This window comes from Cavia porcellus, unplaced genomic scaffold (assembly GCF_034190915.1).
Source record: "Cavia porcellus strain 051 isolate PalLab524CR breed Dunkin Hartley unplaced genomic scaffold, mCavPor4.1 scaffold_15, whole genome shotgun sequence".
Classification (NCBI taxonomy): domain Eukaryota; kingdom Metazoa; phylum Chordata; class Mammalia; order Rodentia; family Caviidae; genus Cavia; species Cavia porcellus.
Window position 1 is genome coordinate 6886927 of NW_026947498.1, and position 13186 is coordinate 6900112.

General features: G+C 50.0%; 1 long non-coding RNA gene across 3 annotated transcripts; it reads right to left on the reverse strand.

Annotated features, from left to right (window-relative positions):
* Window positions 1–1144: 1144 nt before the first annotated feature.
* Window positions 1145–11657, reverse strand: LOC106026265 (uncharacterized). Of its 3 annotated transcripts, none has more exons than XR_001199873.3 (3): window positions 11460–11657; window positions 9178–9279; window positions 1145–1943 (listed from the first exon to the last, which is right to left on the reverse strand). It is a non-coding gene; the product is annotated as an uncharacterized LOC106026265 (long non-coding RNA). The 3 variants fall into 3 exon arrangements; XR_001199871.3 differs by lacking the exon at window positions 11460–11657 and adding an exon at window positions 9962–10184; XR_001199872.3 differs by lacking the exon at window positions 11460–11657 and adding an exon at window positions 9942–10184.
* Between the last annotated feature and the right edge of the window lie 1529 nt (window positions 11658–13186).

Sequence of the window (13186 nt, forward strand, 5' to 3'; positions counted from 1 at the left end):
AAGCATGTTTCCCTGGTTTGTTTTCCTTTATCTACAAGGGTACAGAAGCAGAAAGAGAGAGAGCGTGGGTTGGGAACAGCTTATTACTACCCGCACAAGAGCGGCACCGAGGCTGACAGCTGTCAGAGCAACTCTGAAAATTAATGGGCCCGTAAATGCGAGTGCACTACGAGGTTTCTCCCCACACTGAGCAGAGCTGGGGACTGCACCAAGCATGGTGAGGACCCTGTGTGGAGTGGGCACCACAGAGCTGTCTTTATTGACCTTCTTGCAGCCAGGCAGGGTACAGGGCAGAGCCTCGCTAGCCCAGCTTGCAGATCCAGGGGTGGCTGCGAGTAGGATGTCCTGGTGCCAAGCCAGGCCCCGGCTTTAATGAGGACAAAGCCAGAGCCCGCTTTATCTCTGCTGCACAAAGTCAGGCACCCTCGGCAAAGTCACACCTCGCTCTCTGCCACAGCCAACCACAACACAAGACCACAACAGTCTTCTCGGGCAGTTAACAATTAAAGCAGATTAACAGGACACTGCCCCAAGACCCTGAGGAGCTGGGCACACGCTTAAATTTTTTAAGATGTGTTGCAGAGAAAAGTCATGCTGCCGCGAACTCCCTTTGAACACACCTGTCCCATGGTCCTTGCACTTTCTGCAGCAGCTCTGGAGCCCTCTTTCCTCAGGGTCTAGAGCTGTGCAGTCCGGGCTTCCTCCCTGTCCTTAATCACCTCAAACTATTCCCCTCTGGTGGTGATTCTCATTTGGGGCAGAGCTGGAAGTCACACGGTGCCAGAGCCCGTGACTAAGGAGGACGCAGTGTGATGCTCTTAGGAGCTGCCCTTCTGTCAGATGTCACCCAGAGCAGCACTCAGTGTGTTTTTCATCACATATCGAAAAGACCTTCAGGAAAGAGGACTCCAGAGCTGCTGCAGGAAGCGGCCGGGATGATGGGTGAGTGTGGAGATGGTGAGGAGGAAGGTTTGGAGGGGGATTCATGGCCATACGTCTTTTACTGTAATAATTTTATTTTTAACTTAAATATTCACTGTATATTTTGATCACACCTTCTCCATATCTATTGCAAAGCCCAGTCTGGGTGTTCTGACAGCCTGAGCCAACCAATATGACTGCTATCAGAGAGCCAGAGGCCACAGGGCCCCTCAGCCTGAACTTGCTCGGTGGCACACGCCAAGCTCAGGGTCCCTGGTGTACCAACCCCACCCTTGGTTCCCAGACTTTAGTCCAGGGCCCTGGCTCTGCAGCTCCAAGATGTGGCAGAAAAGGTGTCACCACCTCCAGGCAGCCTTCTCTGACGTCATCCTGTGCCCCTCCTTTGCTCCCAAAAGATTCCACCCCACAGCTATAGCAGGAAGACAAGTATCTGCACAGACCTGTCCACTGGGGAGAAAACCTCTAGAAGGAGCACACAATGGGGGCTCTTCAAAAAAAAAAAACAGAAATAGAACTGCCATCCAATGGGCGATCCCATGTTATCTGTTTATCCAAAGAAATGAAGCCCATGTGTGCCACACTGTGGCACCAATAATCAGGACAGGAACTCAGCCTCAGTGTCCCTCACCAAAGGGGCAGACAAAGAAAATCCAGCACATGAACGCAGTGGAAGACTACTCAGCCCGGGAAAAGTAGGAAATCCACCCTCTGCAGCAACGGAGGAAAAGTCTAGTTTATTGTCTTATGGCCCAGAGAGACAATGCCAGCTATTTCCCCCTGCGTGCAGAAGCTAAAATAAAGTGGGCAGAAGGTGGTGACCAGAGGTGGGGAGGAGGGATGGACGAAGAGAGGACAGCTAACAGGCACAAGAGTAGGGCACCAGCTTCTACTGTCCTTCAGCAGAGCAGCGTAGGAGCAGGTGGCACAACTGAATGCATATTTGAAATTAGCAGGATCACTGTGTTTGAGGCCAGCATGGGCTCCATAGCAAGATCTTGTCTCTAAAATCCAAAAAGAAAGAAAAACTATTAACCAACAGAGAAGATTTCAAATGTTTTCATGCCCAGAAATGATCAACAGTGAGGTGACCGGTAATGCAGACACTCCTTGTTATGGCACTTTCCCCCACAAATAGTACTAGCATTATCTGTGCCAATTAAAAAACTAAAGTTGGAAAAAATTCTGAGTGCCCAGCAGAGAGAAAACAGCACCATGGCGCTAGTGTCCTTGGCTACCAGGAACAGAGGAACAGAGGGACAGAGGGACAATTCATGCCAGAGACAGGAAGCAGGTAAGGAAGATGCAGAGCTTTGAAAACAAAAGGAGGAAGAGGCCGAGATAAGGAGTGGGAGGGTTGCAGGCACCTGGAGGAGAGCATCACTTCCAGCCGCTCTGCAGGCAAAAGCCCCAGGCCCCACACCCAGGGACAGGCTCTGAGTCCCCAGGCCTTTGCGCTTGCAGACAGCAATAGATTGCATGGCCCTTGGTGACTGCAATGCATTTTATGTCTGTAAAATAAATGCATCTCCCAGGTGTATATTTTACATCTGTTGTTTCGTAGATTAGCACCAGTTTTAAGGACTTTTAAATCAATATAAAAATGTTAAAGAAAATTGAGAAGGGCTACTCGCCATTCTAGGATGCTTGGAGAGCTGAGCACATTGTTAGAGTAGAATTACTCCTCAGCACAGTGCTCGTACACAGAGACAGAGGCAGGGTCTGTGTTCACTGACTGACCCATCCATCAGATGCTTAATATTTGTTGCAGTCGTGAGTTCGATCCCCAGTACCGATAAAAAGGAAAAAGACCAAAATATATATATATATATATATATATATATATATATATATATATTTGTTGAGGGACTGAGTAAATAAATGAAGGGAGGAAGGACAAAGTCAAGGACTGGGGTTAGCACAATATTTCCAGTGCACAGAATAAAGAGCCCTCGTTATAACCCCAAGCCCTTACGCAATGCGTTATTGACACCCTAAGTTGTGAAACCCGATCCAGGCTATTTCTCCTCTCCTCGGTGCCTCTGTGAAGTTTCTAACAAACAAGCAAACATTCCTGAATGTGAGGAATGCCTTCCCCCGCCTTGGTACACACCCTCCGCCCTGCCCTGGCCACCATCCCTGACCCCAGTTCTCAGCCTCTGCTTGTCCCCAAGTCAAGTCCAGACAGCTTTGGGTTCAGGCTGCTCAGAGCCGGCAAACCTCGGGGCGAGAAGAGTGTACTGCAGGCCAGGCATAGGAGTTTGCGCCTTTTCAAGGAGTTTATTGTTATTATTTTCCTTCAGCTCCATGGCACAACAGGCAGGAAGATGGGAAAGCAGCCATCACCATGTTAGGCAGAGTAAGCCAGACTCAGAATACACGTACTGTATGTTTGCCCTAATAGATGGAAATTTTTAAAAAGAAAGAACGTAGAAAGACTTATGAGGCAAAAGGAAGCGAATGAGGGTGGGAAGCTGTGGGGCAGGGTGATGGGAAGGGGATGATCAAAAGGTGTCGTTTGCATGGAGCAAAATGCCACACTGAAGCCAATATTTTATAAAAATAGTAGGTGTGATAAAGAGATATTTTTATAAAGCCAAAGAAACATTTTAAGTTAAGGAGAAGTGGGGTGAATTCCCTAATCAGAGCCCACACCAACAGCCTCTCTACTCCACGGTCCACTCCAAGAATCCAGGACCCCCATTCCTGCCCCCCAGACATGTGTGTGCTCACACACGTGTGTGTGTGTGTGTGTGTGTGTGTGTGTGTGTGTGTGTGTGTACAGACACAGACAAAGACAGGAACTCTCACTGGGGCCCTGCAGTTATGGGTCCACTCCAGGTGTCCACACAGAGAGATGGGGACAGCAAGAACCCAAGCAGATAGGCACACAATTCAGATGTCCGTCTCCTGGGACTTATCGGCTACTCCATGTGTATTAATCCAGCTTTGAAGACAAAGTTCAGTATTAATATTAAAGTACAGAAAGCCCCTGCCCACACGCACCATGACGCACTCCCAATGCGTACAATCCTTTTTTTTTTAATCTTTTGAGACAGGGTCTCGCTATGCAGTTCAGGCTGGCCTTGGGCTCACTTTGGAGCCCAGGCTGGTCTCCAACTTGCAACAATCCTCTTGCCTCAGCCTCCCAAGCACTGGGATGACAGATGTATGCCACCATGCCCAACGTATAATACCTATTTTTAAATAGGCTTTAATCCACTTTGACAAGTGTAGAGTTTCCCCCTAAACTTTTTTTGACAACAACAGAATAGCATTCCCGGGAAGGAAGTAGAAGCTAGAGATTGAAGACTTTCTTCCATCAGTCCTCAGAGCCAAGAGTTCGCCCCCAGGGCACAGCATCCGGCCTGCTCCAGCCTTGGCCGCTCTGTCCTGATAACCACAGCAGTACACTTCCACACTTCCGGTCACTTGTTTTCCAGGCCTGACAGAAATGTTCTCTTTGCCCCACTTGCAAGAGGGCACCCCTAAGCAAACAAGGCCCCTGTGGATGCATCTGAGAGGCGAAGAGAGCAGGAGGGAGGGTCCCACAGCCCCATGGGGACAGAGCGAAGGTGGCCACTCGTCATCCACACTTCACAAACACATCTGTGAGACATAACATTGTCCAAGGATATAGCTCAGTGGCACAGTGCCTGCCTGGCAAGCACAAAGTCCTGGATTTGATTCCTGGTTCCTGGCACAAAACAAAAAAAAGCATAACCTTAGCCAACTGTTGTCAGAAACAAGTGACCTCAACTCAGAGAAAAAATTTAAAAGAACATTTTTATAGAGACAAGATGGCTCAGCAGGCCAGTCTACCAAATGGCCCTGAATCAGAGGCCAACTTCAAAAATAGCCAGAGGCCTTGAGGAGGTGTATTTTCTCCAAAGACAACTCACAGGTGGCCAATAAGCACATCTAAGACCCTCAATCATCAGGGAAGGGCGGGTCAAAACCACCACGCAGCGCTGCTTCACCCGTCAGAAGAGCTGTCACCGAGACCAAGACCAAACAGAGAGTACCAAGCGCAACTGAGGAGCTGGAGAAATCACAGCCCTCATGCAGGGCTGGCGGCACGACAGAGATCTGGCGGCTGTGGGGGACAGCATGGCAGCTCCTGGAGAAATGACTGGAATCGCCATAGACCCAGCAAGTCCACTCCAGGTGTCCACACAGAGAGATGGGGACAGCAAGGACCCAAGCAGACAGGCACACAGCTGTGTCTGTTCCCCACGGGAGCGAAGCAGCAGGAACAACCTGAATGTCCACCGACAGAGGAATAGACAGAAAGCCTTGATGCGGCCCGTGAAACACCTCCCAGCCTCAAGGAGGAAAGGACTTCTGACATAGGCTGACAGCACATGAAGCTTCAGGGTGCAATGAGCGCATGCACTTTTAAAAATTTATTGCAGTAAAAGACACACTGACTCCCTCTCCAACACCTCCTCACATCAAGCACTTTTATCCTTGTGGCTTTATGAAGCACCTCCGGAGTCCTCTTTATTGAGTGCCTTGATCAAAAACATAATGAATATCGCTACCATCACCCAAAGGATGCAGCTCATACAAATGTGACATTGAGTCTTCATTCACCTCAGTCACCGGATTTGGCACCGTGTGACTTCCAACTCCTCCCCAAGGTCAAAATGACCACAAAAGGCAAACATGCTGAATCCATTCAGGACACGGAGGCAGCCAGGGCAGCGCACCCAAGACACTGAGGAAAGAGCACGCCAGAGCTGCTGCAGGAAGGGGCAGGAAGGACGGGATGCATGCGCTCAAAGCAAAGCATGAGGGAGGATTTAGAGGGAACCCATGGCAATGTGTCCTTTACTGTAATTTTAAAATTTTAGATAGCGGCGATACTGCTAAGTAAAATAAGCAAGCCGGTCACAAAAGGCCCAGTAGTGTATGAGCCCGTGCATAGGAGTTAGCGAGAATAATCAAATCACAGAGAGAGAAAGTACAGTGGCGGTCACCAGGGGACAGGACAGGCAGGGAGAGCATGGACAGGGCAGAGTCTCAGCCATGCACAAGGAAAAGTGTCGGGAAGAGGTGGGGCTGGAGGTTGTCTGACGGGCCAATGAATTACATACACACAAAGTGCTAAAATGTGAAACCTGATTTGTGTGTATTTTAACTACAATTTTTCTTTGAATTTTAAATCTGAAATAAAAATAAGAATCAGGACAGCAGGCATTTTTGTATTGAGTGTTTTTGGTTTTTTTTTTTTTGTTTGTTTGTTTTTTTTAGATGCTAGATAATTTTGGGGACAGAATTAAGAGTACAATTTTTTTATCTGTACCAAAAGACAACATGCTGAGAATCTGGAAAGTCTTAAAAAATCATACTGAATTTCTATGGTGTAGAGTTACATAAATTTATGTTACTATGTACATTTATATGCCTGTATTTTATAATGCATATAGTATGCTACCAATGACAAAAATCACCAACAGATTTCTATCTGAAATATATATGTCTGTATCACAGCTATGTTTCTATTAACACTGGCATAATTTGAAGCTTCTTGTTTTTTCAAGCCCTACCTCACAGTTTCCTCCAAATGGATACAAAAATGCTAAACTAACAAACCTTACAAATGTGTGTTCTCTATATTCGAAATTAAGACTAAGCTGAGTTTGCACTCATTTACCTCTTTAGGACGCAATGTAGGGTAATCACCTTTTAAATCTGTGCAAAGCACCCTTTAGTCTGCACCCTGCGCTTCACATGTAGTAATATTTCGTCTTGAGCATCTGCCTGTTTGATGCACATCCCTGATCCATAAAAGCAAGCTGGCAGGAACAGGGAGGAGTCCTGTTAGAGCCTGGCTCTGTTCTGGCCTCCACCAGCTGGTCACACTCAGCTGCGCGGTGGCACTGGGCTCCAGCCCTCACTCCCCCCCCCTGCTGTCTCTGCTCTGCAACAGGCTGATGACCCTCTATGGCAGAAGGTGCCACTTCTGTGCCATCTGTACCCTCACCTGCAGGAACTGGGGGGAAGTTGGGCCCAGCCTCAGCCTCCAGTGACAGCCCTTGCCAGCTCAGTGCAGGACCCTCCAGCCTCCACCAGCGCCCGCCCGTCCTACCCTCACACCTCCTGAGCTGTTCACTGTCTTGCTCCGAATCTCTACCTCTCAGGGCCCTGACCTCCGTGATCTTTCATCTATTTGCCCCTCTTGAAGACCCCTGGCACAGCCCACTGACGAACTCGAGCTCCCCTTCCTGCCTAGGCAGTCCTGTCCCCCTCTTGTCCTCAGCCAGCCCAGCTTCCGGCCTCCACTCTCCAGTGCCCCAGCCTCACAGGCCCAGCTTTGAGCCCCTGAGAACCCTCCTCTCCTCTCCCATCAATGAGCATAAGAAACCCCTCTGTCCTGCCACGCCCGTAAGTGGTGACGATGACATCTCAGGAGTCACATTTAAAACAGGTAGACAAACAGATGTCAGATGTCAGAAGGAGACACGGCCACCTTCATCAGCCTGTGAGTGCTGTAACCCTCCTCCACCCACCTGGTGCTGCAGGAAACACCTTCCCGGCAAGAGCACTGGTCAACCTGCGGTCGCTCACATGTGTGGTGCCAGTTATTGTCTGTAAACACATGCACTTGAGTGTACAACAGGTTGTGACTAGGAATGTATTTACAGAATGATGCTCCCCCCATACATCCGAGTCCTACTCCCAAAACTGTGCAAATGTGTCACTTTCGTAGCAAAAAGGACTTCAGAGATGCGATCAAGGCTGAGAGAGGAGGTGATGCTGAACTTTCTGGGCAAGCCCAGCCTAACCCCATGAGCCTTTCACAGTGGACACAGCCTTTCCCAGCCAAAGAGGAGTCCACAGTGGAGGAGGAGGGTCACAGCCAAGGGGTCACCTTAAGTTGGAAAGCTCAAGAGCGCAGCCTTCAGAAAGAAACACGGCCCCTTGGACCCATGATTATACACCTGGTGGCCGGAACAGTGTGGGAGCAGCTGGCTCTGGTACAGGCAGCGCAGAACTCACGTGGTGCACACACGCGTATGCATCACTGCTATGGCAGAGGTCCTAAGGACCAGACGTGGCCCATCGCCTGTGAACTCCCTGCAGACCCAGAGAGGGAGCACCCAGGGAGCAGTGACAGTTCCTTTCAGTACCTGAGATGAAGCCCAGACCTTCGCACTGAGCTCCACCCATCCCCAGCCCCATCCCTGTCCCTTTTTATGTTTTATTTTGACACAGGGTCTCCTGAGGTCACCTGGGCTGGGCTTGAGCTTTCTCCCCACCTGCCTCTGCCCGCACTAAGGGTTGGGGTGACAGACGGGCACCACCATGCCCAGTGGAGCGTTCTCTGCTCAGGGTTGACATCAGGTATAAGCCCAGACAGTAAGAATGGGATGTCAGGAGACTGCACGGTGCCTGAAGTGTTGCCAAAGTCTTCTGGCAAGTGAGAGGCTTTCTGGCAGGAGCCTCAGCCCAAACCAGGCCACAGGAAGCGCCTCTCTGGACTGAGATCATTGCTCATGATCAAGACAGTCTAAGAGTCAGCCTGCTTCCAGGAGGGGCCCCAGGGCCCATCCTGCTAGGAGGTGCACAGCAGGACTCAGACACGGAGATGGGGGACATTCCCCACCACGTCCCGTCTCATGCTGAGCCTGGGCCCACCGAGCCCCAACCCATGCTGGGGAGATGCAGAACCCTCCCCAGGGTGCTTCAGCTACCAATGGTTTAGAGGAGACCATAGATCAAACATGGGGTATCCCTGGGGAGGAGAAACCCTGGGAAACTGGGAAACCCTGATCCCACCCCGTGGTGGTGACACTGCCAAGACTCAAGAACTGGTCTCAGACACAGCATGTGATGGCCCAGGCCAAACCAGCAGGGCCAGGTAAGTGACGACATAACCCTGTCACCTGACCAAATTTTATCTGACTGCATCCTCCTGGGATCAGGAATAAGAAAACACAGGGCGAGGCACACAGAGAGGTCAGGGTGATAAGATCAGGTGTGTGGGTCTCCTCCCTCCGAGAATGGCCACGCGGTGTCCGGCAACCTGCCTGCAGCCGGGGAAGAAGGGCACCCAGCATGGCATCTCTGGCCCGGGAGGAGAGAGCACAGCCGGATTTCACAGGGATCAAACCTAACAGGGGCCCCCGAGGAATTATGCAGCAGATGGGAAAGCTGCCCACTTCGCAGGAGAAAATGCCGAGTCTAACGGAAGTTAACTGATCATCTGGGGTCAGAGGGTCAGCAGTTTACCTTGGGTCACACCTGAAGTGATGTACCTGGATCATTTCCAGGGGACAGCTCCAGACAACTGGGCAGTGTGATTCCAGGTTTCAGGGTACAGGGGGGCTGCAGCTGAAGGAGCATAGAAGAAACAAACGAGGTAGAAAGAAGACAAAAAGATTGTAATTTTTAAAATACCCTTTTAAGAAAACTGCGGCTTCAGTACACAATCAAAGTTACCAAAGGTCACAATGCCTTTTTGCTGTCTAGAGATTCACGCCAAAATTTTTTTTTCTAAGGGTCTTCAAGGTATAAGACACCTGTGAAGTGAGCCCGGCTTTTCCTCTGCTACTATGGATTCAGAAATCCCAGACTTTGCCCTGAAGGCAACGTGCCTGGGAGTTAACCGGGTGCTGAGTCCCTAAACCTCAGATACTCACTGATAGTTTCACCCACACCTGACCCGGGCTGGTAAATCCATTTTCCTGGCAGTGACTCATCTTGAAATGTTTTTTCCGTGACCCACTTCGGTGAACCCCACTTTGTTTGTTTGTTTGTTTGTTTGTTTGTTTTTGTCTTTTTCATTTTTATCGGTACCAGGGATCGACTGCCTGCTTGCAAGACAGGTGCTTATGCCGCTGAGCTAAATACCCAGCCCCGATCACCCACTCTGTGGCTGGGCCAGCTGAGGTCCCCAAGGCCTCGGCAGGGGACGCCCTCTGACCCCATGTGGGGACAGAGCCACAAGGCCTGCCAGGCTCCTGGCTGGTTTCCCCTCTGCTTGCTCCTCTCACCTGTAAATGAGGGGTGATACCTGAGTCTCTGTAAATACCCAGCTGGTAAGAAGGCGCATCCCAAGGGGAGAGAGTCTGCACCCCATCCTCAGAGTCACGTGCAGGGAGCCCCGGCTTCCAGCAGTTGAGCTGCTTCCAGCCTTCCTAAGGGAAATGCTGGGGAGATATCCTCACTCTGCACCAGGCCCCTCCGAACGCTCTTGGATTAGAGGCATATTGAGGAGGAGCCCTTTCTGGAAAGTGCTAAGCCAGTGAAACCCAATGCCCTTGTGACTGGCAGGGCAAGGACGGTCATATGGTCACTCATGGTGCAATAGGCAGGAGTCAGGGAACCCCGCATGCTCAAGGGCACAAATGCATGCTTTTTACGGATGACTTGCAGAGGGAGAGGCAATGTCCAAGGCCCCAACAGGAAGTACCCCAAGCTTGGCTGTGGGTTGTGGCAACTTTGTTACCAAGGAAACTCAGTACCCTGCAGCACCCTGGCAGGGAGCACTTCCTGCCCCTCAAACCTCTCACTGCATCCCCTCTCCCCAGTGGCTTTGTCAAGGACACACACTGGAAACTGAGGCAGCTAGGAACCGTGTCCTGCTTGGGTCACAGAATGGTGATGAGCGGAGTAGGCCTGAGGCTCTATCCAGCCCCCCCAAAGGCCTGAGCACCGGTAGAAGCCCCCCTGAACACCCACCAGGGGCTGCTCCTCCCAGGCTTTCTGGACCAGCTCAGGTGCAGCCTGCAGGTGAAAGGAGCAGCCTCACCACAGCCAGGATTTCTATCTAGCGTGGGTCGTGGGTCGTGGGTCGGGGCCAGGCCTCCTCTGGAACTGCCGGCTCAGAGGCCTTGGTGCAGCTGTGGGGCCCTGATGCGGAAACCAGCAAGGGGGAGATAAGGGATCGGAGCTCTGGGGCCTGGGCCACTTCCCAGCCAGGGGCCGGAGTGTGGCTTCTTTTACGCTTTCAGACCCAGGGCCCTGGAAACAGAGCTTCCTGCTTCACTGCTTAGGAGCTGCCGGGTAAATCACCACGAACCAGCCAGCCATGAGGGCGCACGCCTGTCATGGTACACACCTGTCATCCCAGTGCTCTGGGAGGCTGAAGCAGGAGGATTGCAAGTTTAAGCCCATCTTAGTGAATTAGTAAAACCTAGTGAAATAGAAAATTTTTTAAAAAGGGCTGAAGACATAGCTCAGTGCAAAGGTCCTGGGTTCAATCCCAGCACTGAAAAAGAAGGAAGAAAACTACCACAACCCAAATTGTGATTCCATTCTTACCTAACAGAATTTTATCCTCTCGCAGTGCTGGAGGCCAGAAGTCTAAAACCCAGGAGTGGACAGGAACAGGTTCCCACTCCTGTTCCACTTCCGCTGCACAAGCCCCCACCCACCCTGGTACACTCAGCCTGTGGTTGCCTCTGTCTTCCCAAGGCCTCTTCCCTGTGTGTCTCTTCCTCTTGGGACACTGGTCATCGGGCTTGGGGACCACCCTCCCCTATATGGACCCACCTTGACTTAATACTTACATCCACAAAGACCTGCTTCCACGTTAGGTCACCTGCTGAGGCCATGGTGGATGTGGATCTGGAGGGACCCTTCGCAATGTCCCACAACACCTTCTTTGAGCCGAACATGGCAGCACACACCTATAATCCCAGCACTCTGGGAGGCTGAGGCAGGAAGATCTCAAGTTCTAGGCCAGCCAGGGCAACTGAGAGAGACTTTTTTTTTTTAAGAGAAAAAAGACACAGAAAAGAAAAACAAAAAGCAAAAGAGATAACAACAAACCCAAAACAATAACAATATAGGCTTTCAAAACAAGATGACAGGAATTTAACAGTGGCTGTTATATTGCATATTGTTATCTTCAAAGAGTTGCTTAGATGACCAGATATAGACATGCAAAATTGACCTAATCACATGAGTATTAACTGTTCTTTTCCAAGAATTAATAGAATTAGTAGTATAGTCATCTTAGCTATCTTATCTGTCTCTCTCTCTCTCTCTAATATATGTATCCAAATGTATGTCTTTTTCCTTTTCCCTTCTTTCCTTTCTCCTTCAGTGTGGCGATTACTCAGAAAGCTATGATGAGAGGTTCCATTTGATCCATCTATTCCCCTTCTGGGTATTCCCCCGGAAGAAATGAAAACATGATATATGTGCACCCATGTTCATAGCAGCACGATTTGTAATAGCCAGATCTTGGAAACAACCTAAATGCCCTTCAAATGAGGAACGGATAAAAAAGATGTGGTGTTTTTATATACTACTCAGCTAAAAGCAAGACTGCATCCAGGCTTTTATAGGTAAATGGACGTGACTTGAGACCATACTCATTAAGTGAGATAAATCAAATTCACATGGGTAAATACCATGTTGTCTCCCTACTGTAACAGACCTACTGTACCAAATAGACAAATAAGATTCAAAGTCTACAGTAAATATTGTGAAAGGGTAAAAAACTGCTCAAAGGACAGAGTCTTTCTCAAAACAAGTTAAAAACAAAGATCTGGAAATGTGGTCCAGGGCAAAGGCTCTAAGCTCAGTACCTGTATCCCCCACCAAAAACAAAGCCCCACTTTCCACCAGGTTTAGCCAAAGAGCAAATCTCCCTTGCTCTCCTCCCTGAAGGTTGCAGTCAAGCCACACATGGCTCTGTCCCCTCGGGAACTCTCACCTGGCTCTGCCCTGGAAACATCTTTTTTTAACCTAACTAAATTTAGGAGCAAGCCAGCCAGTAGAATAACAGGAAGCTGGCCCCAGCCGGGAGCCGCCCACCCCATCTCAGCTTCCTTCCGTCCACCTCCTCCAGACCACTAGGCTGCCCGGCTGGGAAGGCTCTGTGTCCCCAGCCAGGCGATGGCAGAGACTCAGGGTGCAGGCTGGGCACACCCCAAACAGAGCTTCCCACCTAAGGGACAAAAGCCTGGGGACACCGAGCAGCCCTTGGCCAGGCCAGGGAAACCCAAGTCCTGAAGATGTGAGATTCAAATCCAGCCCTCGAATCCTCCTCCCACCCAACTCCACACTCACTCCAGTCACTACCTGTCACAGAGTGCTAGAAACAGCCCTGCTCAGAGGGATGCTCCCTGGACAGGACAGATGTTTGAATTTTATATTTTCATCCAGGGATAAAACAGCTATGAAAATTATTCCACTTCCATCAACTCACAGTTGGGAGATGATTTCCCAGCAAAAAAGCAATTCTGTGTTTTAGTAACCAGAACAAATCTTTGTTTTGGGAGAGGTG